The 26,759-nt window shown below is 42.1% G+C and overlaps 1 protein-coding gene across 2 annotated transcripts in view; it reads right to left on the bottom strand.

Annotated features, from left to right (window-relative positions):
- Positions 1 to 26,759, bottom strand: part of CCNY (cyclin Y) — a 219,650-nt gene that overhangs the window by 91,470 nt on the left and 101,421 nt on the right. The gene's annotated exons all lie outside the window — the stretch shown is intronic.

The following is a 26,759-nucleotide window of genomic DNA, read 5'->3' as shown; positions in this document are numbered from 1 at the left end:
GTTTAATTTTAAAAGCAGAGGATTTTACAGCCGAGCCCCTCCTGCCTTTCTTTAACAAAGGAATAGCAGCCCCAAGGCCATAATCCACAGGTGTGGGACTAGCACTCAGACCTGCTGGCTCCCAGCCCACTGCCCTATCACACCAGGCTCCCTTCATCAACACAATCCGATTTAGACAAGAACTTTGACCCCATGCATTCTCCAAAACAGAGGACACAGAGAAAATGACCAAATTAAGTAAAAAAAAAATCTCCTACTGTATTTAAACAGCTATCTCTTATTAAGAAATACTGACTTACAAAATGTAGAAAACAGAAAGACCTCCCAGTAACACCACCCCTCCCCTGAGCGCTCCATCTCCAATACGCAGAATTTGAAGAGGCAGCCGTGGGCTATGTAACCCTGATGAGATACCCTTCCCAGTGCACCAACAGCCCAACACGCAATCTTCCAGAGAATGACCTCTTTATCCCTGTGTACCCCAGTCAACTCAAGAAGGCGAGGACTCCCAGGCTGTCCCTTATCACCCCGATTCTCAGCCCCACAAGGCCCCACACAACCTCTAATGTCATCTCCCAACTCCCAAAACCCTCCCTCCTCCTGAACCCACAGCCATCCTCTGCAGAATGCCCCATATCCTCACACTCGGGGCTCCCACCCCTCCCTGCTCTAACTGAGGACACCCCTTCCCACACGGGCGGGGGTTTTTCTCTCACACCTCACCGCCACATTCATCCTCCTTTCCCTCCCAGACCTGCCCTCACCGCTGTCTCTTCCACGCCACTTTGTCATGATTCTCAGTGATTTAAACATGGAGGTAAGTGATCCTCTTCCTGCTCTGCCTTCTACTTCCTTGTCCTCGTGATCATGCCTCACCCTACTCTGGTCTCCTGTCCCCACGGCCACACACCCCAGACCTTGCAGTCCCCAATAAGGACACTCCCTGATCTCAAAGCCAAACAGGCTCCCTCCAACCATCATCTCCTCCCTTCCCAGCTCAGTCCCTCTGGGATCCCAACCCAATCAATCCTTCAACCCATCAAGACCACATACACTACTACCTTTTTGCTACCTCACTCCTTCTATGTCCTCACGTCCCTCCTCATCCGACTCAGAGTTGATGACTCATCACTATCAGGGCTCCCTGGTACACCTGCTTGCCAACGTGCTCCTCCATCCCTCTGTAGAACTCTGGTAAACCCCAGAGCACGTTAATTCAACTTGTCATCCAATACCTTAGCAAATCCTCTCAGCTCTCCCCAAGATCTACCACTCCTACCACCCACACTGCAACCACCGCCATCTCTCCCTGGTCTCATGCCTCTGCCCTCAACTCCTTTACAGCCCATTCTCTCCCCAGCAGCCAGAGGAATCTTGTCAAAACTAAACCTGGAGCATGCCTACTCAAACCTGCAATGGCACCCATCTCAGGGGACCACCGAGAAAGTCCTCATGATGGCCGCAGGTGGGACACGCTCTGCCCCGGCTGCCTCTCCCAGCTCACCTCTCCAGGCTCCCCCTGGTTCCCTCTGCTCTCCCACAAGGCCGCCTGGCTGCTCCTCAAACCCACCAGGCACACCCAGCCTGCCTGGGAGGTTCTTCCCCCAGATATCCACACGGCTCACTCCCTCACAACCTTCAGGTCTCTGCTCACATGTCACCTTACATAAGAATAATGTCACTTTATAAAAGCCTTATCATAATAACACCTAAGACAGAGTGGTTATGAGTCAGGCACTGTTCTAAGACCATTATGTATATTAACTTATTTAGTACAACTCATTGAATAATATTATTACCCTCATTTTACCAATAAGGAAACAGACACAGAGAAGTTAAAGAGCTTGCTCAAAGTCACACAGCCAGTAAGTGATGGAGGCCGCATTCCACTCAGGCGGTCTGGCTCCAAAGTTCGAGCCACACCCACCCTTCGCACATCCCCACTCGTCATTTCCTGCTCTCTCACTTGGGTCTGGAGGTACTATGTCTCCTTGCCCTGTCTGCTTTCTCCCCTGTGATCCCGTGCACTCTGTGAAGGCAGGGACCTCGCCGGCTTTGTTCACGGCTCTCCCTGAGCCCTGGCCGTGTCTCACACGGGGCAGGTACTTAGTAACTGCTTGCTGAATGAAGAAAAGAATGATTCCATCACACTGCGCCTCCTGCTTCCCCTCCCACGCCTTCATCAGATCTGCTACTGTACATGACAACCACATCATAGGTAACATGAGGCTCACTGGTTCCCTGGTGCAAAGTGCTCTCCTTCACTGGCTGGAGGAGGGGACAACGCCCTGGCGAGCTGAGCAAGGAGCCAGGCTGGGAACAAGCGGCCTTTCTGGGAGCGGAACACAAATGAGTAGGTACACCTCGGGCAGCCGAGTGCAGCACACAGACACCTTTATCAGAGGGAACCTAGGAATCACCCTACACATTTTGGTTAAAGGCATATCGTTTGTTTTTGCTTATTATTTCCTTATCAAACTATCTGTGGTTACAGCCACATTTTCCAATCAAATTACAGACCAAGCACAAACAGCCAACCTTGCTAAAGAGACTGAGCAAACCAGAGAACAAAAATGGCACGAAGCCCGAAAACTCCCCAAAGTGTCAGACGTGCTCATTACTTCTGGCATTTCGTGGCAGAAACACTACACTCGCATTATTATTTATAAATCCTTCAAGCTAATGAAATGACACTGCTATTAAATAACACCTCAAACCTCTTGAAACCTTCGAAATAAAGATTTTATTTATATTATTTTCAGTCTTGCCATACTTTTCTTGAGAAATGGAAATGTCTAAGTAAAAATGCAGAAGTGTTAGAAACCATCATCATCACCACCTTAGGACCAGAGTGATGTTTTCTAGCATCTGCTTTTAAATAAAAATAAAACTATCCCTCTGGTTTATCATGTTTTCACTAGTAAAGCTTCCTGTCTTTTTGTTGTTTTGTTTTTTTTTTTTTTGTGAGGAAGATCAGCCCTGAGCTAACATCCATGCCAATCCTCCTCTTTTTGCTGAGGAAGACCGGCCCTGCACTAACATCTATTGCCAACCCTCCTCCTTTTTTTCCTCTTTTTCTCCCCAAAGCCCCAGTAGATAGTTGTACGTCATAGTTGCACATCCTTCTAGTTGCTGTATGTGGGACGCGGCCTCAGCATGGCCGGACAAGCGGTGCGTCGGTGCGCGCCCGGGATCCGAACCCGGGCCGCCTGGAGCGGAGCGCTCGCACTTAACCGCTTAACCACGGGGGCCGGCCCCCTCTTTCCTGTCTTTTTGAAACATCATTACATTTTAAAGCCCTGATTACAAAGCCACATGTTATTTTCAACTACAGTTTTTCTAGAATCCAAACTAAACCACCTTTCTTTAACCTAGGTGGTAACCTGTATCAGTTTTTCCAAACCTGTATAATCAAATTTATGTAAGAATTGTATTAGAAATTAAAAGATACTGATTTTAAGTTTAAAACTTATCTCATTTAAGATGTAATTTTGAAACTGTCAAGAAATGGAGAGACTGTTTACACACAGGCACCAATCCTCATCTCCGACCAGCAGAGCAGGGAACCGTGAGCAGCCCCGGGGTAACAGCCAGGGGCCGGCCGCCAGCCAGCTCCCAGCACCAGAGGCTTACAGACCCCACAGGGGCAGGGCAGGGCCAGAAGGACCAGCCCAGCACTGTCGCTCTCTCTCTCCTGCCCAGCAAGCTGGTGCCAACGGGGTTAGACACAAAAGGACCACTACTCTCCCCCTACAGAGACCCGCAAAGAAGGGAAGCCACTCGTAAAGACAATTGGACGTGATAGCTTACTATAATTCCTGTATGTGAATTTTGTGTTCAAAATACACACTATATGAGGCAAATACACAGTACCACGCTTTTACTAAAAACAGGGAAAGGACAAAGGAATGACTTCTTGCACACACCTGTGTTCTGGAGGTCAGTTAATTTAGGACAATTAAGTACTATTTAAATGAACTAAAACATTCTATACTTAGGGGGAAAAAAAATCCACATTTTCCATAGAGCACGTTGTCCAGGGCCTAAATCAGAGATAACGTGAGGTATTTATTGATATGTAAGGATTCTGAAGAGAAGCCTTTGAACCTCACTAATCTGTTATCTCACTTCTCAGACAACAACAAATAACAAAATATTGTCCTGTGGAATCAAACATTTCCTAGTATTTGAAAAAGGTCAAAAGAGCCATTTCCGTCTACCTTTTCTGCTGATCATCTACCAACCGAGACCAATGTCCAAAAAAAACTGTATTTGAGAAGTCTACAGTACAGTCCAAGCCCCAAATTTTCTGTGTTTAAACCTCCTATGGGACAGATAACCACAAAATATTTTCAGAGGTGGAGGGGACTTCCTGATCATTTCTTAATAGGGCTTCCCAAAGACCTTTTCTTATGAGAGTAAAAGGTGTTAAACTCATAAAACTATTTAGAAGTAAAAGCGCCTGCTGTCTGCCACTTATTCTCAAATGGTTCACAAAAAAAAAAAAAAGCATATAAGAGAAACAATAATAAAGCAAATGTGGCGAACGCTGACAACTGGTGCCTAGGGGTGACGTTAGTTCTATTCCAGCGTTTCTTTGAAAGTTGGAAACTGTTTACGAATAAAACATTAAAGAGCACGTATCAGCAAGTTTACTACACAAAAGGAAAGTTATTTAAGACATGAACTATTTCCAACACACACTCCACCTCTTCCTCCCTCTGGTTTCCACCCTACCTATCTCCTCTTCTAATCCAGCTTCTGGGAAAGGACTCTCTCACCCCCGACTCCCTGCTCCAAGGACCCTCAAAGCACGGCTTCTGTCTCCTCTCAATGGAAACTCTTCTCACCAAAGTTACCAATGACCCCTCATTCCCAAATCTGCCAACACATGTTAGCTCTAACCATACTCCATCTTTTCTGGTTGGGATGTGGATTCAACTGCTTCTATGCTTAGTATCTCCCTGCAATTTTCTTCCTCTGACTCTTATATTTTGCTGTTTCATATATGATTCACATTTTGCCCCAACTCCTGTCAATTCCTTGTGCACTGCCTTGAGAAGGATCTTGAGGATCCCACAGGCTCAGTGGGAAGGAGCGACAATTGTTTAGCGATGTCTGCTGTGGGTATGCGTAGAGAGTGGGAAGCAGGAGTGAAGGGCAGCAGCGTGCCTGCTGGAAGCTGACATCCCTCCCTGCTCTACCTGGAATTTCACCTCCTGCTCGAGAAGCTCTCCTTAGGTCAACTCATTTCTTCCCACAATTTCAACTACTTATTTCCAATATCTGCCAAATCTTATCTTTTAAGGCACACTCCTCCACTGACTTCCAGACCTATACTGCCAACCATCCACGGGCAGTTCCCATTTACCGTCCCAAGGGCATGACCTCACTGGCCACCAAACTGCACTCTTTTTTCCATAACCCCAAATGAGTTAAATGGCACTGCTGGTCAGTTTGTTGTCCAAAACACAAATTCTAAAAATTCCCCAGATCTCTACCATTCCCTTACCCATCATACATCCAAATTCTATCAATTATCCTATTTAACTGCATTTAGAAGCTCCTTTCTCATGTCCATCATTATTTCCACCACCTTAATTTAAGTCCTTATCATATGTCACCTGGATTACTGCAATATCCTCCTAACTCACCTCTCTACCTCCTGTCTCCTCCATCCCCAAATCCATTCTCCACACTGCTTTATTAGGATTATCTTTTAAAAATATAAATCTAACTTAATTTGTAAAAAGTTTTGAAACAAAAACATAGGAAATGCAAGAGGAAAGTAACACAGAATCAGATCATGACCCCATCCCACAGTTCTCCAACAGTTTCTCACCACCCATCAGCAGCAGGGCTGACAGTCCTGTCTTTGGCCCCTCCCAACCTCATATTCCAAACATGACAATGTCTTCTGGTCCCAAAAACATTGTCTCACACCTCTGTACTTCGAATGGTTTTCCCTTGGCTAAAAAGTCCCTGTCCAGGCAAACTCCTATTTGTCTTTTAGAACTATGTTCAAATGTCCAGTCCCATAGGCAGACTTGCCTAAAGCACACCAAAGCACCTCCCATCCAGGCAATTTATACATGCCTCTGGCCACATTTCACCATCTTTTAATTATAAAGCCATCTCATCTCGACTATGAGCATATAATTGATGGCTAATCAACTGTGAATTAATTTTATGTCCCTTTAATGACACACTGCTTTTGCTTCAAAGTTCTAAGCTTAACATTCAAGGCTACCTATAATTTGTCCTTATTTATTTCTACTACCTATATACCTATATCTTCCACTTCCACCAAACTAATGTACTTACTCATGAATCACCCCTAAGTGGTCAGCAAACTTTCTCCAAAGGGTTTAGATAGTAAATATTTTAGCTTTGTGGGCCATATGATCTCCATAGCAACTGCTCGACTCTGCACTGCAGAACAAAAGCAGACCAAAGAGTAGATGTAAATGATGGGTGTGGCTTTGTTCCAATAACATTTTATTTACAAAACAGGCAGCCAGCAGCATAGCCTACACTTCTCTAGACTACTTTCCCCTCAGGTTTGTTCACCCTATTCCTCCAGCCTGGAGAGCCTTCCTTCCCTCTTCTGTCCACAGGCCTGAGTTCTATTCTGCTGACACCCAGCTCTGATCTTTTCCTTTACTCAGAGACCTTAGAGGATGCTCCTTCCTCTACACTTCCTCAGCACTTAACCTAAACAGCTCATCTGACAATTAGCCTCTGCCATCCAGAATTCTTAATCATCTTTGAACATAAGAGCCATTTCACAAGCTTACCACCACAAGCCCCTGAAGGACAAGCCGTGACTTCAAGGTCTGCACAGGCCCAACCCCAGCACATGACCCTACACATCAGGAGCGGTATCAGCGCCCTCTGCTAGTTGCACAGGCTAAGTGACGTTTCTGTTCCATGGTTATGTAACATCGCTTTATTCAGACTTTTAATCTATTATTCAAAATCTAAAATTCAAAATTTGTTTATAATTACTTCATCTTTTTCGGTTTTCTATCTAAAACTATACATGCAAACTTTCTCTTTCATGTATTCCTTTATAAGGGGTATTTTCTTAAGTACGATCATGTTAAATCTTAAAGCCAGGTTTGTTTTCCAGAGAAACACATTTTCTTTGATTTTACAATAAGTCAAAAGGTAATTAGTTTCACTAACTGAAATTAACTTTATTAAAGGCATCCAGACTTTAATATGATACACTAGTATTAGTTCTTATCAAGGTTATGCTAATAATCTACTGCTTTTTTCCATTTAAAAGCCCAATTTCTGGGCCGGCCTGGTGGCAGAGCAGTTAAGTGTATGCGCTCCACTTCGAGAGCCCACGGTTCACAGGTTCGGATCCCGGGTATGAACCGACATACCACTTGTCAGGCCATGCTGTGGTGGCGTCCCATATCAAGTAGAGGAAGGTGGGCACGGATGTTAGCCTGGGGCCAATCTTCCTCAGAAAAAAGAGGAGGATTGGCAACAGATGTTGGCTCAGGGCTAATCTTCCTCACACACACAAAAAAAAAGCCCAATTTCTAAGCTAAAGTCCTATTAATAGAGCACTGAAATTAAGAAAACAAGAAGTAGATACACAGGAAAAGAAACTCCGTGTCACCAGCTAAAGCCACAAACACATAACATCTGGGAAAGCTCTTATTCTTCCTGTCACTGTCCCCTCCAAAGGGAAAGTAATTTCAAAAAAGACTGTTTCTGCTTCTTTGCTAACAATACTTTAAAAGCCAACTTGTTCTCTACTTACAATGGCTCCATTCTGCAGCTTGGCAAAACAGGCTGCATTCAGAAGGAGGAGGCCAAAACACCTGTCAGTGCTGCAGAACCACCCCCCCACCACGTCTCCCCACCCTCCACCACAACATTCCCTCCAGGAAAGGGTGTGCAAAGAACAAAGGCATCTGTCAAAGCATGGGGTTTATGGAACAGTGCTTCTTCTCAGACTATTTTATAACTGGAGGACTTGGAAATCAGAATTAAGTTCCTATCTTAAATTTCTGCTGCTAGATTTTATGTCCCTTTAGCATAAGAAGAACTTTTATGGAATTGACATTTTCAGAAATTTTACATTTCAAGAATTTAAGTCAGTATAATTTTAACATATCCCTTTCTTTAATAAAGAAGAGGAAGGAAAAAAAGGAAAATTCCCCTTCCTGTCATAAACATTTATCATCTTTGATTTTCTATTACAGGCCTAGTCTCAAGTAAATAATCTATATGCATGTTCTTCATGTCATCCCAGCTGCTCAAGAGACTCCGTTCCTGTATTTCCAGCACAAGAGGGCTTCTCAGGAAGGCTCTGCTGAGAATATATAAGGAACTCTGCATTGGCAACCACAATACTCTCGGCTGGAGAAAAACCACACCATTTCTCAACGCCTCTATCCCAAAGATATATAATAGAAATGAGACCCCATCCTTAAACAACTTCACGGGAATACAAAACAAAACAAAATGATGTACAAAAAGAGAGGTCTTGGGGCCGGCCCGGTGGCGCAAGCGGTTAAGTGCGCGCGCTCCGCTGCGGCGGCCCGGGGTTCGCTGGTTCGGATCCCGGGCGCGCACCGAAGTACTGCTTGGTAAGCCATGCTGTGGCGGCGTCCCATATAAAGTGGAGGAAGATGGGCACCGATGTTGGCCCAGGGCCGTCTTCCTCAGCAAAAAAAAAAAAGAGGAGGATTGGCGGATGTTAGCTCAGGGCTGATCTCCTCAAAAAAAAAAAAAAAAAAAAAAAAAAAGAGAGGTCTTAAAATAGCGATGCTACATGCAAACCTAGACGTATTTCATCTGAGTTACTTTGTAAGTTAGACAATCTCTCTAGGGGCAAAATTAACAACTGTATTAACAAATGTACATAAAGGTTATCAGAAGTAATGATAACTGGGGACTGGAGCCCCAGTGTGCTCAATTATGTGTCATCCTACTTTGGAATCTGCTTCAGGCTCCATTATTTCTGCTGTCCAGGGTCTCTGTATTTCCACAAGCTGGAAGTCTTCTTTTTTGAAGTCTTTTCTTTTTCTTCCCACAAGCAATTGCCACTACTGGAGATATTCCAAGCTTCAAATGTTCAAACCCTGGATGCCATGAACAAGGGTCTAAAACACTGGTATGAGCTGCACTCAGAAACCTCAAAGCTTATGCTGGGGCATCTAGGAAAGAGTCACCTGGAGGAGGCATGGGAAATAAGGGTCCAGAGCAGGGGGGAAATCCAGCCCCAGGTTGTTTTTTAAGTACAGTTTCATTGGAACACAGCCTGGCCCGTTCATTTCCATCTTGTCTCTGGTTGCTTCTGCAGGGCTACAGCAGAGCTGAGGAGCTGAGAAAGAGACCATTTGGCCCTTTCCAGAAAACTACTGCTGACCCTGGTCTAGAGCTAAGGAGAAAGGCCAAGGCTGGACATACATGTTTAAGAATCATCTGGACACAGGGAGTGCAGATGTCACTCCCCAGGAAAAGAAGACTGTCAAAGGGAAACTAATTTTTAAGTAGTGTGTAGGAAAAGGGAGGGAGAGGCCATCCCAGGGGCTTCTGAAACAGTCCCCCACTCTTTTCTTACTCCTGACTCCCAATATCGCCCTTCCACAGCCACTCTCTTCCAAGCAAAAAGTAAATATCTTAGTTCTAACAGCTGATAAAAACATCTCAAGAAACAGAATATTTACATTTAGCTTCTTGAAAACAGTTGTTTCTTTAAAAAAAAAAAAAAAAAAAAAGGAGGGGCTGGCCCCATTGCATAGTGGCTAAGTAGGTGCACTCCACTTCAGTGGCCTGGGGTTCCCAGGTTCGGATCCCGGGCACAGACCTGTGCACCACTTGTCAAGCCATGCTGTGGCAGGCGTCCCACATATAAAGTAGAGGAAGATGGGCACAGATGTTAGCCCAGGGCCAATCTTCCTCAGCAAAAAGAGAAAGATGGGCAACAGATGTTAGCTCAGAGCTGATCTTCCTCACCCCCCCCCCACAAAAAAAAAGAAAAGGCAATACTATTCCATCCTTTTTATCCATGTCTGGGAGAAATATAGGGACATACCATTCATTCAAGAGTCTTTTACCCCGCAATGCTAATTATCTTAAAAAAATTTCAAACACCCAAAAGTGTTTGAAAGGTATTTATATAACCCAAATATCTGCTTAAAAAAAATCCATCCACAATTGAAGGTCAGAGCAAACAGTTCCACACATCTCAATCAAGGTTGCAGACCTCCATATTGTATCACAGTTAAATAACTGATGAATCACCAAGGAGAAGCTGGATCCTGTGTGTAAGAGAGTCTGCATTACAAAACAAGCAAGCTGTCATACACACCATACATAGGCCGAATTTCAGAAGTGGAATGGCCCTTAGAGCTCCCTGGGTCCAATCTGCTTTACAGATGGACAAACTGAGGCCTAAAAGCTTAAGTGCTTTCCCAAGAACCTGCTAATTAGTGTGCTTTTGACTACATCGTATTAGACAGATTTCTATCAAATAAAGTTAAAAGTTCTAAGCATTTTAAGTGGTAAGCTTCAATTCTTGAGAAAAGTCATATGTATACAATTCACTTCATTCCCCAATTATGCCAACAAATAAGACATCTCTCACTATTTCTAAGTGGTTACAAAAATAAATGGCAGTGACGACCTCTTCCTCACCGTTTTATAATTTCACTACATCTTACTCCGCGCCTCTACTGCCAGACTGCCTCTCCTCCACGGCTAATTTCTGTATTTGTTGTTGGAGCTCAGAACAGCATCTGAGCTATTTTCCAAGCTAGATAAAGACAGATAATCATTTGTTTCAATGCTAGCTCACCCTTTCTTTTCCTTTCTTGGCAAAACTGGATCCGTGGATACTAATAGAGAGATCTGGATTTTGTAATTCTGTTCTACAGCCTTTAGTGGCAAGGAGAGTCCCACCCTACATCCCTTCTACACACACATACTTTTCCTGTTAATAGCGCATATATAACACATGGAGACACACAGTGATCTGAGTTCACGGTGCAGCTATAGATGGGCATACTTGCCAAAGATTAAGCATCATGGTATTATCCCTGCAGAGATGTGAGGGCAGCCCGTGGTATTCTCAAACCTCTGAATTCTGAGCATCTATCTAAGGAGAAGCAGGAAATCCCACAGGGTTATTTTAAACAGTTCTTTCAAGAAATTCAGACAATATTCTACCACAGTGAACAGTTAGGAATTCCCGAGCCATTCTTTAGAGGCTTGAAAATGAACTCGAAATTTGCCCTAACCAAGGTAATACATCAAGCAAGGTTTTCATGAATACCCTTAAGAATTTAAAGAAAACTGGAATCACAAAACTAAGTTGAGTACGTGCGAATATTTTAGGATCATCCAGTTTAATTCCTTCAATTAGCAGATGCCCAGAAGGCACTTGACACCAGCCTCAGGTCACATAGCCAATGGGTGAAGGGTGGGAGCAGGGACCAAGGCTCCTGTACACCAGCCCAGCACTTTATCCTCCATGTGTGCAGCCTGGAGATTCCAGAAATCCAGCTTCCAAAAGGCAAGGACACAGAGTAGACTGCAGTAGGAAGACCACATCTTGACGGGAAGGGCAAGTACATGCTACCACACAGGTGCATTCAGCGAGCACCTTGCATCTCTCCCTGGAGGACTTCCTCTTCTTTCTGCTTCTGGCTGAGGGGAGGAGGGTGGGAATGCAGGAACCTTAGGCTCATGGAAAGTCAAATAAGAACCCTCAGAGAGTGACTGAGGCCTTTCCTGGTCATAGAAGACCCTTTAGAGAGCCTCTCTGATTCTCCCACCAGGGTGTTAGAACCAAAACAGGTCATAGGATTTTGACACCTAAGAACTTTCTACCTTTGAAAATTTCCCAACTGACCACCCAGGCACTGTAGTACACTGCTGGTGGGAAATGTAAACTTCGACAGAGGGCGATGTGGAAATACCCATCAAATTTAAATGCATATACCACCGCCACTTCTTCCACTCCCAGGAAGGTAGAGTAGATGTATTTTTCCCTATTCCTTCCGCTAAATACAAGTAAAATTCCTGGACAATAGAAAACAAACATAAGAAGACTGAATGGTGGAGAGAACAAAGCATACTGGCTGGGGACATCAGGATCAGAGGAACAACACGCTGGTGAGTTCCATGGGTTTTCTTTTTAACCTCATTTATCTCAGACTTGAAGATGAACAAGCAGGCAAATGGAAAGCATGAATGGATCCAGACCAAAAAAAGCCTGTTCTCTCTAGCCAAAAGAACAGAAAGGGGCAGTCAATCTAGCAAAATAGAAAACTTTTAGACAATAACCACTCTACTCCAGACAAACAGAAAAGACTGTGGCCCCAACTCCACCCACACCAACAAAAGCTAAGTGTTGAGCCTGAAGGTCTACTCTTGAGAAGAGATCAGGAGATGCCCCAACATTCCCACCAGGGTAGGGTCAGAGAAAGCCAAGCAGGGAACCAGCTGGGACTTTCACTCCCCATTGGCCAGTAATGAGACTGCCACGCCCCGCCCCCCAGCAGTAATGAAGAGCCCCCACCCTACCCTCTAGGTAACAGAACCTGAACTTCTGCCTCCATCAGGCAGTAAGAACAAGGCAGTGCCCCTCCCATCCCTTGCCAATGCAATGTCATAAGACGGTTATAAGAGAAGGTTTAAATGAGAGCCAGCGTCTCATAACATAATAGAAAATGTCCAGGTTTCAAGCAAAAAATCACTCATCATACCAAGAAGCTGGAAAATCTCAAACTGAATGAAAAAGAAAATCAATATATGGCAACACTAAGATGACAGAGATGTTAGAATTATCTGACAAAGATTTTAAAGCAGCCATGATGAAATTCTTTAATGAGCAATTACGAACACACTTGAAACAAATGGAAAACTAGACAGTCACAGCACAGAAAAAGAGAGTCTCAACAAAGAAATAGACAATATAAACAAGAATGAAATGGGAATTTTAGAACCGAAAAATATAGCAGCTAAAATAAAAAGCTCTGTAGAGGGGCTCAGCAGCAGAATGGGGGGAACAGAGGAACCAGTAAACTAAAAAATGGAGCGAAAGAAATTATCTAACCTCAACAACAGAAAGAGAGAGAGACTGGAATAAAGAAAAACAAAACAAACAATTAGAATCACAGGGACTTGTGAGACTATGACAAAAGATCTAACATCCCATGTCATCGGAGTCCCCAGAGGAAAAGAGATAAAGGGCAGGACTTGAAAAGCACTGGAAGAAATAATAGCTAAAAGGTTCCCAAATTTGGCAAGAAACATAAACCTACAGACTCAGGCTAAGCAAATCCCACACAGAATAAACCAAAGAAATCCAGGTCAATATTCTAAAAACTAAAAACAAAAAAATTCTTGAAAGCAGCCAGAGAAAAATGATCCTGTCTACAGGCAGAAAAACACGCAGATTTCTCCTCGGAAACTATAGAGGCCAGAAGAAAGTGGCGTGTTCTTTTCAGAACTTTACAGAACTGTCAACCCAGAATCTCATACTCCCAAAAATATCCTTCAGGAATGAAGAGGAAATCAAGACATTCTCATGAAAACTAAGAATTTGTTGCCAGCACACCTCCCTGAAAGAATGGCTAAAGAAAGCTCTCTACACAGAAAGGAAATGAGGAAAGGAGGACCTAACCTTGGATTATCAGGAAGGAAAAAAAGACTAGGGTATGCAAAAATATGGGTAAATACAAAAGGCTTCTTTCTTCTTTTGAGTTTTCTAAATTACACTTGACAGTTGAAGCCAAAAGTATAACCCTGTCTGATGTGGTTCTAAATGTACGTAGGGGAAACATTTAAGCCAATTATATAGCTCCCACATGTACCAGATGACTTGTGATGTACAAGGATATTCACTGAATAACATTCAAGACTGGAAACAACTTCAATGTCCATTAACAGAGGACTGGTTCAATAAACGATGATATAGTCATACAACAGAACATACTGGACACAAAAAGAACTCTCCAACATGCAGTCACAGAGAAGCAGCACGACCAGGGCAGCGCCTATCATACACTATCACTCGTGTGGAGATAAACATACATTTATCCTACATCTCTATAAATGCAAGACTGTCTGTGGAGAGCTACCCACAAACCGGTGAGAGTGCCTGCCTCGAGGCACAGAACTGGCATCTAGGGACCAGAGAGCTGTGGAAGAAAGAGGACAATTTCCTCTATTTATCATTTTCATTCTTTTCCATTTTTGTTATCTATTTTGTATTATCTAATTTTAAAACTTCTTAAGACAAAGTGAAAAATTCCCAACATGAAGACAAGACCTAGAAAGATTCGTCTAAAGCTCAGGGAACGGTAACTACAGCTGGGTATTTATACTTATGTAAACACTGCTACAGATTTTATGGCCAGCCCTGGTGGTCCAGTGGTTAAGATCCAAGGCTCTCACCACCACGGCCTGGGTTCATTTCCCAGTCAGGGAGCCACACCACCCATCTGTGGTTGTCATACTGTGGCGGCTGCTTGTTGCTGTGATGCTGAAAGCTACAACACCAGTATTTCACATACTAGCAGGGTCAGCCAAGGTGGACAGGTTTCAGCGGAGCTTCCAGACTAGACAGGAAGAAGGACCTGGCCATCCACTTCCGAAAACATTGGCCCTGAAAACCCAGTGGATAGCAGGCGGCATTATCGGATACAGCATCAGAGGGAGAGAGGAGCTCAGCTGTCCACAGGGCCACTAGGAATCAACTCAACAGCACTAGCAACAACAAACAGATTTTATAACACTCTTGAAATTGTGAAGCAAATTCTTGCTATATTCATACCTAGCTTCATATAACAGGATATTTTTAATAGTCAAATAATTGAATTGAAAAGCATACTATAATTGTTAAGAAGACTAAGGACATAGCGATGGAAAAAATATGATGTCATATGATCAGGTCTTTGCCTGAAGACACAGGGCAAAGAGGACATACAACCCTAATGTACTTTGGCAATCCAAACCCAGTTCCACCAGGTCGCACCAAATATAAGACTTTAAAAGTGGACATTTTAAATTATGAACCTGTAAACCAGGTCACTGATAGGGAAGAGGAGGAAAAAAAACTCATTTTAAGCTTTCTGAAAACGCCATTTTCATCAAATCAATAGAGATCAAAATTGGTGCAAGTTCCACAAAGGTACCATTTATCTAAGGATCTAAAAAACAAGGAGGAAAACAGCAACAGGTGGGTAAAAGCAAGGGCCCCTCCTTCAGCTGTCCTTCAGTGCCCGCTCCTGCCATGGTCCAGGACAAAGACAAAGTTGGGATTTCAAGGCCCACCTCAGAAACGTCCCGACCATCCCAACACATCTGTCCTTGGAGAAAGGCTCGAGCCCAGACGGGATACAGGCCGACAGGCAGCCCGCTCAGGTGAGGCCAATTCCCTCACAGTAGCCCCCACAGACCAACTGGAAACCTTTCAACCAAGTGCAGAGGTCAAGTGAGAAAGGGCAGCAGCGGGAAACCAGCGCTGACAAGGCCGTGGAGAACTGAGGCAGGAGCAGGAGCTGAGTGACGCCAGAGCGCATAGTAACAAGGGAGGCAGGGGGGCACCAGACTCCTCAGAGTTGCCATCACCTTGCACACAAAGATAATCTTCCTGAAGAGTGGGGGGCCACGGGAGAACTGACTAATCTTGGAAAGAGTTACTTTGTGAGCACTACATCCCACCACCACACACACCTTTCAAAAACCCTGCCTCCTCCAAAAGACTAGGTCCAAATTCCCTACCTGGCTTCAAGGGCCTCCACTCTTGTTTCTTTTTTTTTTTTTTTTTGGTGAGGAAGATTGGTCCTGAGCTAACGTCTGTTGCCAATCTTCCTCTTTTTGCTGAGGAAGACTGTCCCCGAGCTAACATCTGTGCCCATCCCCCTCCTTCTGTACGTGGGATGCCACCACAGCGTGGCTTGAAGAGCGGGGTATAGCTCCACGCCCAGGATCCAAATCCGTGAACCCTAGGCTGCCGAAGTGGAGGGTGCAAACTTAGCCACTACGCCACCAGGCCGGTCCCCAAGGCCCTCCACCCTTGACCCTACCCAAAACGTCCCAGGCTTCTGTCCCACTGCTTCCCTCCCCAAATGCTCCCTCACCCAGCTGACGCGCTGAAGCAGCTCCTGCCTACCTCTCCAGTTCCCATCTCTGCGTTTCTCTCTCCACCTGAAAAGGCCTCTTGTCCACTATCCAGGTTGCATCCGCTGTAATCCAACCTATAGCTCCCACACTTTTTGGAAGTTCTGCCGACCACTGCCACCTATAATGAACCTTCTGCTTCAGGACTCCGAGGAACTATGTCATCACTGTTACCACAGTGACAGGGAAAGGAACCCAGACATCTGAGCGGCCATTATGCGCCAGCTGTTACCTCACTCACTCCTCAGCACCACCTACTACATGACACCCCCACAGTATGGATGGGGCCCAGGGAGGGTCAGTGAAGGCATCTGAGTATAAGTCCACAACTCCTAAATACAAAAGCTTTTGGCTACACCAACAGTTTTCAAAGTCTGTCACGGAAATATTCTAATGACCAAAGTAAGTAAATAGGTAACCTGGGAAGGGCAGAGAGATATAACGGCAGCTTGACCTTGTCATGTTTTATCTCTAAAATACAGGCAAATGTGTTCCATAACACAAAGCATGTATGACTATTTTAGTATAAAAATCATCTTTCACGTTCCTTCCCCTCAGGCAGAACCAGTCCTCCATGCAGATGGGCCACATGGCCCACGACACAGCCAGTGTGAGACCCACTAGGCCACACCACTTCCCAAGGGTCCCGCAGGTTCACTCAGCACGATGGGTTTGACCCTTTACAAGGGGCCTTTATGTACCTTCTATCTTATTTCACCTTCACAACAAGCCTATGAACAGGTAGAGTGAGGAAATGAGGGAGCTAATTACCAGGCAGGTGAGCACTTTACCTAAGGGTCCTGCAGAATGCCCTGGCAGGGATGGTAACCGGGACGTCGGGCTCCTTGTACTAATATACTAGTACTCTCGTACTGTTTGTTTCCAAGCGTCCTCCTCCATTTCCTGGCCTTCAGCAGACACTCTCCCCTCCATCTCCAAGACCCAGGAACTCCACATATTGATGTCTCATTCCCCAAGCAGTTACAGCCTCTGTAAGGCAGGGGCTTTGGGCTGCCTCCTTTGACTCCAATCCCCCGGCTCTCCTTCACCAGCCCATCGTCCTGTAGTGTTGCTAGAGACAATTCTGTTCATTTGCATTCTAAAATTAAGTTAAAGGGGGCAAAACACAGAAGATAACACATTAAGAGGCAGAAAGGAAGAGTAAGGGGCACAAAGTGAAGAAAAGGCAGAAAATAGAACCAATAAATAAGTGACATAACAGAACACACTTTCTACCCAAGTAGCAGCCATAGTTGACAATGGCAAATTTGCCTGGACTTGGATAGAAAGTCCAAGCATCCTAGGAGCTGTGATATGAAGAAAGGAAACAGGAAGAATCTTTCTGAAAACAGCTATGTATTGGTGTCATTCAAAGCATCTCTAGGATTAGAAAGTAATACTTCATAAGCGGAAAAGTGAATCTTGTTCTTAAATTTAAGGAAAAAAAAAATGTTTGACAGATGGTCATATAAGGGCAAAGTATAAATATATCCCAAAAACTAAAGTTCAAAATTAATCAATTACTCTCTGATGACTTAAAACCATTTGCCGAACAGTGTAAGCCCCTAAAATTTTAAGCTCAAATGAGTAGTTTTAAGCCCACAAATAAGGACGGGACAAAACTCTCCAGTCAACAGCCAGTCTCCTCCCACAGTGGACGTGCTACTCAACAGTCTGCCCAGCTGGGCCTTCACTGAGGGCTGTGGCCTTATAACCAACTCATGAGGACAGAAAACTACACAGCCATCGCTTTTCCCTGCACTTGTCACACCCAAACCCCCCTTTCAGACAGAGAAAAACAACATCATAACTCACGGCATTGGGCCAATCTTTTCTAGACCTGCCTTTGTAGGGGAAAAAACCCAAACCCATAATGAGAACCCATTCAGAATCACATTCAACCTGGCTGCACCCTCCTTCTTCATGCTTCTTGTCACTTTTTTTTAATACTCCAAAGAGAATGAATTAACAGAAGTTTACTTTCCAGCAGAGAAAATTCACAGGCAGGCTCCTGTTCCCCTTCCCTCTCTGTCACTCATAAGAGTGAACATGATGGATAACACTTTGCAGCACTCAAGTTTACTGTCAAGGAAATACTGCCAATACTAGTCAAATTCTTATAGTAAAAGGCATCACTTTCAAAAACAACTATTTAAGACAGTAGAGCCAAGATGAATATATATATGATACATTGGAAAATCTGTGTTTCTTTTTATCCATAACAGTTAACATATCTGTTTAATTATTCTACTTTGAGACACAGAACATTATTCTTCTTTTCTTTCCTTTGACAATAAATGTGTTTCATTTTTGGCAAAACCTGTCAAATAATTACATTGATGTGAGATTTTCTTACAGTACTGAAGGTTAAAGAAAAAAAAAGGGGCCTGGCCCTGTGGCCTAGTGGTTAAGTTTGGCACACTCCGCTTCAGTGGCCTGGGTTCAGTTCCCAGGCCCGGACCTATACCACTCCTCAGCAGCCATGCTGTGGCGGCGACCCACATACAAAATAGAGGAAGATTGGCACAGATGTTAGCTCAGGGTGAATCTTCTTCAGCTAAGGAAAAAAAAAAAAAGCGTGTTTTCATTAACTAAATAAAAATAAGAAGGTTGAAAAAGTGAATTTAAAAGCTGAGAAAAAAGTACAAAGGGAAAAATATTTTGTTTCACTCAAAAGGTCTTACAGTAGAAGGGGGCAGGAGATAATCGGGGAGACCCACCTCAGCTGACATATTACCTTAAAGAGAAGTTAATCTCATACCCATGTGCCAAACCGAATCCTCATTCAGTTGGTAAGACCAAGGTGTGCATGGTCCTGGCACATGAGTCCAGTTCTAAAGATTGAATAATGTTTTACCACATTCCAGATACATTAAGGATCAAATAAAAAGGCACTGGCAAAAATAAGAAGCAAATGAATACACTAAGCCCCAGAAAGTCCTCTGCCGAACAAGAAGGCCACTCAAGCAAGACTCCAGAGGCCAAAGTTGTATCTCAGCTCTGCCGCTAACCAGCTGTGACCCCTTCTGAGCACCAGTTTCCTCAGCTGTGAAACTAGAGGATTAAACTAGGCGTTCTCTTAAGGTTACCTTCTGGTTCTAAAATTCCACATGGGGAAGAAACTGCTGAAGAAAAAATTGAGGGAGATACCAGAAAATCTGTTGGGGTTCTCACCCAAATTTCTTACACTACATAATAAAAGATTTGTTTTGTCTTGCACATTCTAATATTGGATTTTTCTTAGGGAGGACTGAAAAGTTACTTTCCAAAAAATGTTTTAATTTCTAAACTTAGGCATAATTAAATTTATAAAACCCAAAATGTGAACTTGTTTTTGTCTTCATATTGAAGAGATTTTCATTTTGTGATCCTCAGGTTTCACTAGAAGGAACAGATTATTTCTCTTAATAAGATAAGTGATCAACATATATCCTCTAACAGATATCTTATTAGGAAAAACAGATGAGGAAGAAGTACTTAAATATTATGAAAACACTCAAACAAAACTACCATAATCTTATGCCCAAAGCACAGTGTAGTCTGTCCAGTTATTCTTAAATCAAGTGATACTAAAATTATATGAAAGACTGAAGTTCAAAGTTTTAGTCAAAGGTAAGCAGTTAGATAGAAATGTTAGTTATTTATTTCCAAAATTTAGAGAATTTCCATTTATTAGAGATTATTGCGCATCAGGCGCTCTTAGATCCTTTCTCATTTAATCATTCCAACAGTCTTCCGAGGTGGCTATTGTTATTCTCATTTTACGGATAAGGACGCTGAAGCTGAGAAAAATAAAAAGACTTATCCAAAGTAAAACAGCAAATAATAGAGCCAGAATTCCAACTTAGCTCTTCCAACTCAAATCTAACGCCTTCCCCTGCCCTTGGACAAGGAGTATTAACGTATACCAATGACACATGCCACATGACTCAAGTATTTAAATCACCGATATACCAAGAAGGTTCACACACTGACATTCTCTCCCCAACAGGACCTCCCATCTGTGCTGCTGCCATTCCTCCACAGGAGACACTGCATTAAATACCTTACACATCTCAACACCAGCAAACCCATGGTATAGACATTACTTTCTCCACTTTACAGATATGAAAAGAAAGGATCATAATCTGAGGCTGCCTTCTCCACATCACAGGAACACCTTGTTAAGCAGGGGAGCCCAGGGCCTAGTCCAGCCTGTGGGTCCTAAGCCTGGGCCTGGGACCACGTGCTGAGGACACTTCTCCTTCCCCAGCAAAATGGGCCAGGCATTACTGGATTCTGCAAGAACACACACCAAAACTCAAAAGAACGTCAGTGAGGTCAATAAAAAATTTTTTTAAGTACAGCATTGGTTTCTAAAACATTTGCCAGCTAGATCAGAGAGAATTCACAGGTTAGAGGAATGATGATTGTAGCCACAACCTCAGGGACTGTCTGTCTGTCTGTCCCTCTCTCTCTCTCACACACAGGGAGGGAGCGGGGAGAGAGAGAGAGAACTCCTAAATGTGAGCGATTTCACTTACAAGATCAAACACGGAAGGATAGGAAAAAAGCTATAACAAATTACAAAGGACAGTAATGGAACAATTCAAATTATGCCTCTCTGCAACTAGCAGGTTGAGTATACAAACATATTCATCAGAAAGGTTTATCTAAATGACCAAAGACTAATTTAAGTATTAAATTTTCAAAAATTTTATAGACATAACTTTTTTGGAAATATATCTACTGCATAAAATTATATCCACTTACACAGTTATGCTAGTGATACAAGTATGAGCAGAGAAATCCTTTTTCTTCTTAAATTGGGTTAAAACTTCAAATAATCATTATCCTCAATTCTGATGGGCATTTAGATAAGTTATCTTTTGTGTGTGTGTGTGTAAGGAAGATTGGCCCTGAGCTAACATCTGTTGCCAATCTTCCTCTTTTTTTGCTTGATGAAGATGGTTCCTGAGCTGACATCTATACCAATCTTCCCCTACTTTTTGTATGTGGGACACCGCCACAGCATGACTTGATGAGTGGTGTGTAGGTCCACCCCTGGGATCCGAACCCGAGAACCCCAGGCTGCTGAAGCAGAGTGTGCGAACTTAACCACTGTGCCACCAGGCTAGCCCCCAATCTATCCTTAAAGTGAAAAATTCCTGTGCAATTCAAATGATTATCTCCTAATTTATCTATTTGATGATTTCTGATTTTCAATCACAAGATCATCCATGTTCTCCCGCTTTCCTTTCCCATTCCTTCCTTTCACCCATGTCTTTAAAAAAAACTACTATGAAATTCACTATGGCTGAAACTTGAAAGTCTATGGCAGGACTTCAGCATCTCATCACATTTGTTTTAAATGAAACCGTGAGAAGCAGGGACTTAGCTAAGATTACAGAGCTCACGTGCAGCAGCTCAAGGAGCAGGACAAGCGGGACAGTGTTCTCTGTTCCACAATTTTAATTTGGAATTTTAATTTTGTTCTTTAATTTTATGCTAAAACTGTTACTGTCACTATTGAACTGTATGCTAAATACAGTTCAACACTCTCTAGGAGCATTGCAATTCACTTGTTTACCAGGCATTTATTAAACACCTCCTCCAGCAATAACAGAGAGATTCTGTACATTCTCTCATAATACACAGACACACCTAAGAGAGCTTACAATGTGGTCGAAATGACCCAATAACAGTAACAGCAAATGGAGCTATCAATTTACTGGACAGTTACTAATACCAGGAACCAAGCTAGGGGCCTGAAAAGAGATTATCTCCACACGCAGAGCAACTCCATTTTCTCCCCATTCTGAAGATATGCAAACCGAGGTTAGGAGTTTACATAACTTGTCTAACATCACACACCCAGGGAGGACCTCCATCAACTATTTTCAAACTCTGTGGTCTCAGGACACCTTTATAACTCTTAAAATTACTGAAGACCACAAAGATCTGTGGTTTACATGATTTATATTAATTTGTCATATCAGGAATTAAAACTGAGAAATTTTAATATTTCTTTATTCACTTTAAATAAAAATAAATCCATTTATGTTATAATAAAAACTTATTTCTACGAAAAATAACTATATTCTCAAACCAAAAACTGGTAAGAGTGATACTGTTTTATATTTTTGTAAATCTCTAACCTCTGGCTTAAGAGAGGACAGCTAGGGTCTCCCATCTGCTTCTTCATTTAATCTGTAGCAACACGTTGCTTTGGTTGCAGTGTACAGAAGAAAGTCTGGCATCACACATACATGAAGTTGGAAAAGGTAACAGTCTTTTTAATAGCCTTTCAGATAACTATATTCTTCATTGATACTACGCCAAAACTTGACAAGTGTTAGTTTCTTAAAAGTTAGCTGCAAATGTGGAATCTGAAATCATGTCAGTGAACCTTTTGTACTCTGTTACATTAAAATCCACTGGTCTATCTTGTACTTTGAATAGATATTTTACTCATGTAAGATTTTGTAATATATGTTGGTCATTTGAAAAATATTTATTCACTGAGTTATATAGATCTAAACGTTGACACATTTCATTATACAATATTTTTTTAAAAAATCACATTGGTATCAGCCCCATCTCATCAGAAAAGTCTTTAAGTAATACGAAGCTATTAAACTCAGGTAGCAGATACAAGTTTTCCAAAATGCTAATTTTTGCATGATAGCTTGGACTTTATCATTGATAAGAAATAGTGCCAGTTGTTTTCCCTAAAGTGACAGAGTCATTTTATTTATTTTCAGATATATCTGCATGAATAACTTCAGTCAACTATTCTTTCAACTAAAAATGGTGTTCCATGGGGGGAAAAAAAAAAAAGTTAGTTTAGCCTGCAACTCAAAAATCACACAGGTGCTTTTTACCTCGAGACAACCACTGTATTCTGGTATGGAGCAGAAGCACTTCATACACACTTTCCATTTCATCAGACTGAATACCAAAAAGACATACGCTCAAGAGGCAAGATGTAATAAAACAAATATTTGTTATTGCTTTGTTGAGGATACTTTGAAGTAAAGCTTCTTTTCTTTTTTACTGCCAGTGTGTGGCAGTCAAGCATGCTACTGCTAGTACAGTTTGCTGCCACTGCCTTAACACGTGCTAAGGAGCCAACAGTTTGCCCACCAGTGATGGCCTCCTGCAGCATCAGCGCAATGTCAACATAGCGAAAAACGGAAATAATGTGTTGGTGTTATTTTGAAAGGATTTCTGACCTCATGAACTATCCTCCTCAAAGGATGAAGAACCACATTTTGATCCACCTATCTGAAGCAGCTAGAATACAACATACTCGTATACTGAGTAATGAATAAGTTCTATAGCAATTATTGAGCACTTACTACATACTAGGCACTGAGCTCATTTCTTTTTTTTTTTTGATTTTTATTGATATTTTAATGGTTTCTAACATTGTGAAATTTTGGGTTGTACATTTTTGTTTGTCCATCACCCCATATATGACTCCCTTCACCCCTTGTGCCCACCCCCCACCCCCACTTCCCGGGTAACCACAGTCCAGTTTTCTCTGTCCATGTGTTGGTTTATATTCCACATATGAGTGAGATCATACAGTGTTTGTCTTTCTCTTTCTGGCTTATTTCACTTAACATAATACGCTCCAGGCCCATCCATGTTGTTGCAAATGGGACGATTTTGTCTTTTTTTATGGCTGAGTAGTATTCCATTGTATATATATACCACATTTTCTTAATCCAATCGTCAGTCGAGGGACACTTAGGTTGCTTCCACTTCTTGGCTATGGTGAATAATGCTGCAATGAAAATAGGGGTGCATAAGCCTCTTTGGATTGTTGATTTCAGGTGTGTTGGATAGATTCCCAGTAGTGGGATGGCTGGATCATAGGGCATCTCTATTTTTAATTCTTTGAGGAATCTCCATACCGTTTTCCATAGAGGCTGCACCAATTTGCATTCCCACCAGCTGTGTATGAGGGTTCCTGTTTCTCCACATCCTCTCCAACATTTGTTGTTTTTTGTCTTGGTGATTATAGCCATTCTAACGGGCGTGAGGTGGTATCTTAGTGTTGTTTTGATTTGCATTTCCCTGATGATTAGTGATGTTGAGCATCTTTTCATGTGCCTATTGGCCATCTGTATATCTTCCTTGGAGAAGTGTCTGTTCATTTCCTCTGCCCATTTTTTGATCGGGTTGTTTGTTTTTTTGTTGTTCAATTGTGTGAGTTCTTTATATATTATGGAGATCAACCCCTTGTCTGATGTATGTTTTGCAAATATTCTCTCCCAGCTGGTTGGTTGTTTGTTCATCTTGATTCTGATTTCATTTGTCTTATAAAAGCTCTTTAGTCTGATAAAGTCCCACTTGTTTATTTTTTCTTTAGTTTCCCTAGTCTGGGTAGGCATGTCATTCGAAAAGATTCCTTTAAACCCAATGTCAAATAGTGTGTTGCCTATATTTTCTTCTATGAGTTTTATAGTTTCAGGTCTCACCTTCAGGTCTTTGATCCATTTTGAGTTAATTTTTGTGAATGGCGATAGCACATGGTCCACTTTCATTCTTTTGCATGTGGATGTCCAGTTTTCCCAACACCATTTATTGAAGAGACTTTCCTTTCTCCATTGCATGTCCTTAGCACCTTTGTCGAAAATTAGCTGTCCGTATATGTGTGGTTTTATTTCTGGGCTTTCAATTCTGTTCCATTGATCTGTGTGTCTGTTTTTGTACCAGTACCATGCTGTTTTGATTACTATTGCTTTGTAGTATGTTTTGAAGTCAGGAATTGTGATGCCTCCTGCTTTGTTCTTTTTCTTTAGGATTTCTTTAGCTATTCGGGGTCTTTTGTTGCCCCATATAAATTTTAGTATTCTTTTTTCTATTTCTGTGAAGAATGTCATTGGGATTCTGATTGGGATTGCATTGAATCTGTAGATTGCTTTAGGTAATATAGACATTTTAACTATGTTTATTCTTCCAATCCACGTGCATGGGATATCTTTCCATTTCTTTATGTCATCGTAGATTTCCCTCAATAATGTCTTGTAGTTCTCATTGTATAGGTCCTTCACCTCCTTGGTAAGATTTATTCCTAGGTATTTTATTCTTTTTGATGCAATTGTAAATGGTATTATCTTTTTGAGCTCTCTTTCTGTTAGTTCATTATTAGCATATAGAAATGCAACTGATTTTTGTAGATTGATTTTGTACCCTGCAACTTTGCTGTAGTTGTTGATTGTTTCTAACAGTTTTCCAACAGATTCTTTAGGGTTTTCTATATATACAATCATGTCATCTGCAAATAGTGAGAGTTTCACTTCTTCGTTACCTATTTGGATTCCTTTTATTCCTTTTTCTTGCCTAATTGCTCTGGCCAAAACCTCCAGTACTATGTTGAACAGGAGTGGTGAGAGTGGGCAGCCCTGCCTCGTTCCTGTTCTCAGAGGAATGGCTTTCAGTCTTTCCCCGTTGAGTATGATGTTAGCTGTGGGTTTGTCATATATGGCCTTTATTATGTTGAGGTACTTTCCTTCTATTCCCATTTTATTGAGAGTTTTTATCATAAATGGATGTTGTATCTTGTCAAATGCCTTCTCTGCGTCTATTGAGATGATCATGTGGTTTTTATTCTTTGTTTTGTTGATGTGATGTATCACGTTGATTGATTTGCGGATGTTGAACCATCCCTGCGTCTCTGGTATAAATCCCACTTGATCATGGTGTATGATCTTTTTAATATATTGTTGTATTCGGTTTGCCAATATTTTGTTGAGGATTTTTGCATCAATGTTCATCAGCGATATTGGCCTGTAATTTTCTTTCTTTGTATTGTCTTTGTCTGGTTTTGGTATCAGGGTGATGTTGGCCTCATAGAATGATTCAGGAAGTGTTCCATCTTCCTCTATTTTTTGGAATAGTTTGAGGAGGATGGGTATTAAATCTTCTTTGAATGTTTGGTAAAATTCACTGGAGAAGCCATCTGGTCCTGGACTTTTATTTTTTGGGAGGTTTTTGATTACTATTTCAATCTCTTTACTTGTGATTGGTCTATTCAGATTCTCCATTTCTTCTTGGTTCAATTTTGGGAGGTTGTATAAGTCTAAGAATTTATCCATTTCTTCTAGATTGTCCAATTTGTTGGCATATAATTTCTCATAGTATTCTCTTATAATCCTCTGTATTTCCATGGTATCCGTTGTAATTTCTCCTCTTTCATTTCTAATTTTATTTACTTGAGCCTTTTCTCTTTTTTTCTTAGTTAGCCTGGCTAAGGGTTTGTCTATTTTGTTTATCTTCTCGAAGAACCAACTCTTTGTTTCATTAATCCTTTCTACTGTTTTTTTGGTCTCAATATCATTTATTTCTGCTCTGATTTTTATTATTTCTCTCCTTCTGCTGGCTTTGGGCTTTGTTTGTTCTTCTTTTTCTAGTTCTGTTAGGTGTAATTTAAGGTTGCCTATTAGGGCTTTTTCTTGTTTGTTAAGGTGGGCTTGTATCGCTATGAGTTTCCCTCTCAGGACCGCTTTTGCTGCGTCCCATATGGTTTGATATGGCATGTTATCATTTTCGTTTGTTTCCAGATAGTTTTTGATTTCTCCTTTAATTTCATCAATGATCCATTGGTTGTT

Source organism: Diceros bicornis, chromosome 36, assembly GCF_020826845.1.
Source record: "Diceros bicornis minor isolate mBicDic1 chromosome 36, mDicBic1.mat.cur, whole genome shotgun sequence".
Classification (NCBI taxonomy): Eukaryota; Metazoa; Chordata; class Mammalia; order Perissodactyla; family Rhinocerotidae; genus Diceros; species Diceros bicornis.
Note: the sequence above shows the minus strand (reverse complement) of the source record. Positions and strands in the feature narration are given on the sequence as shown.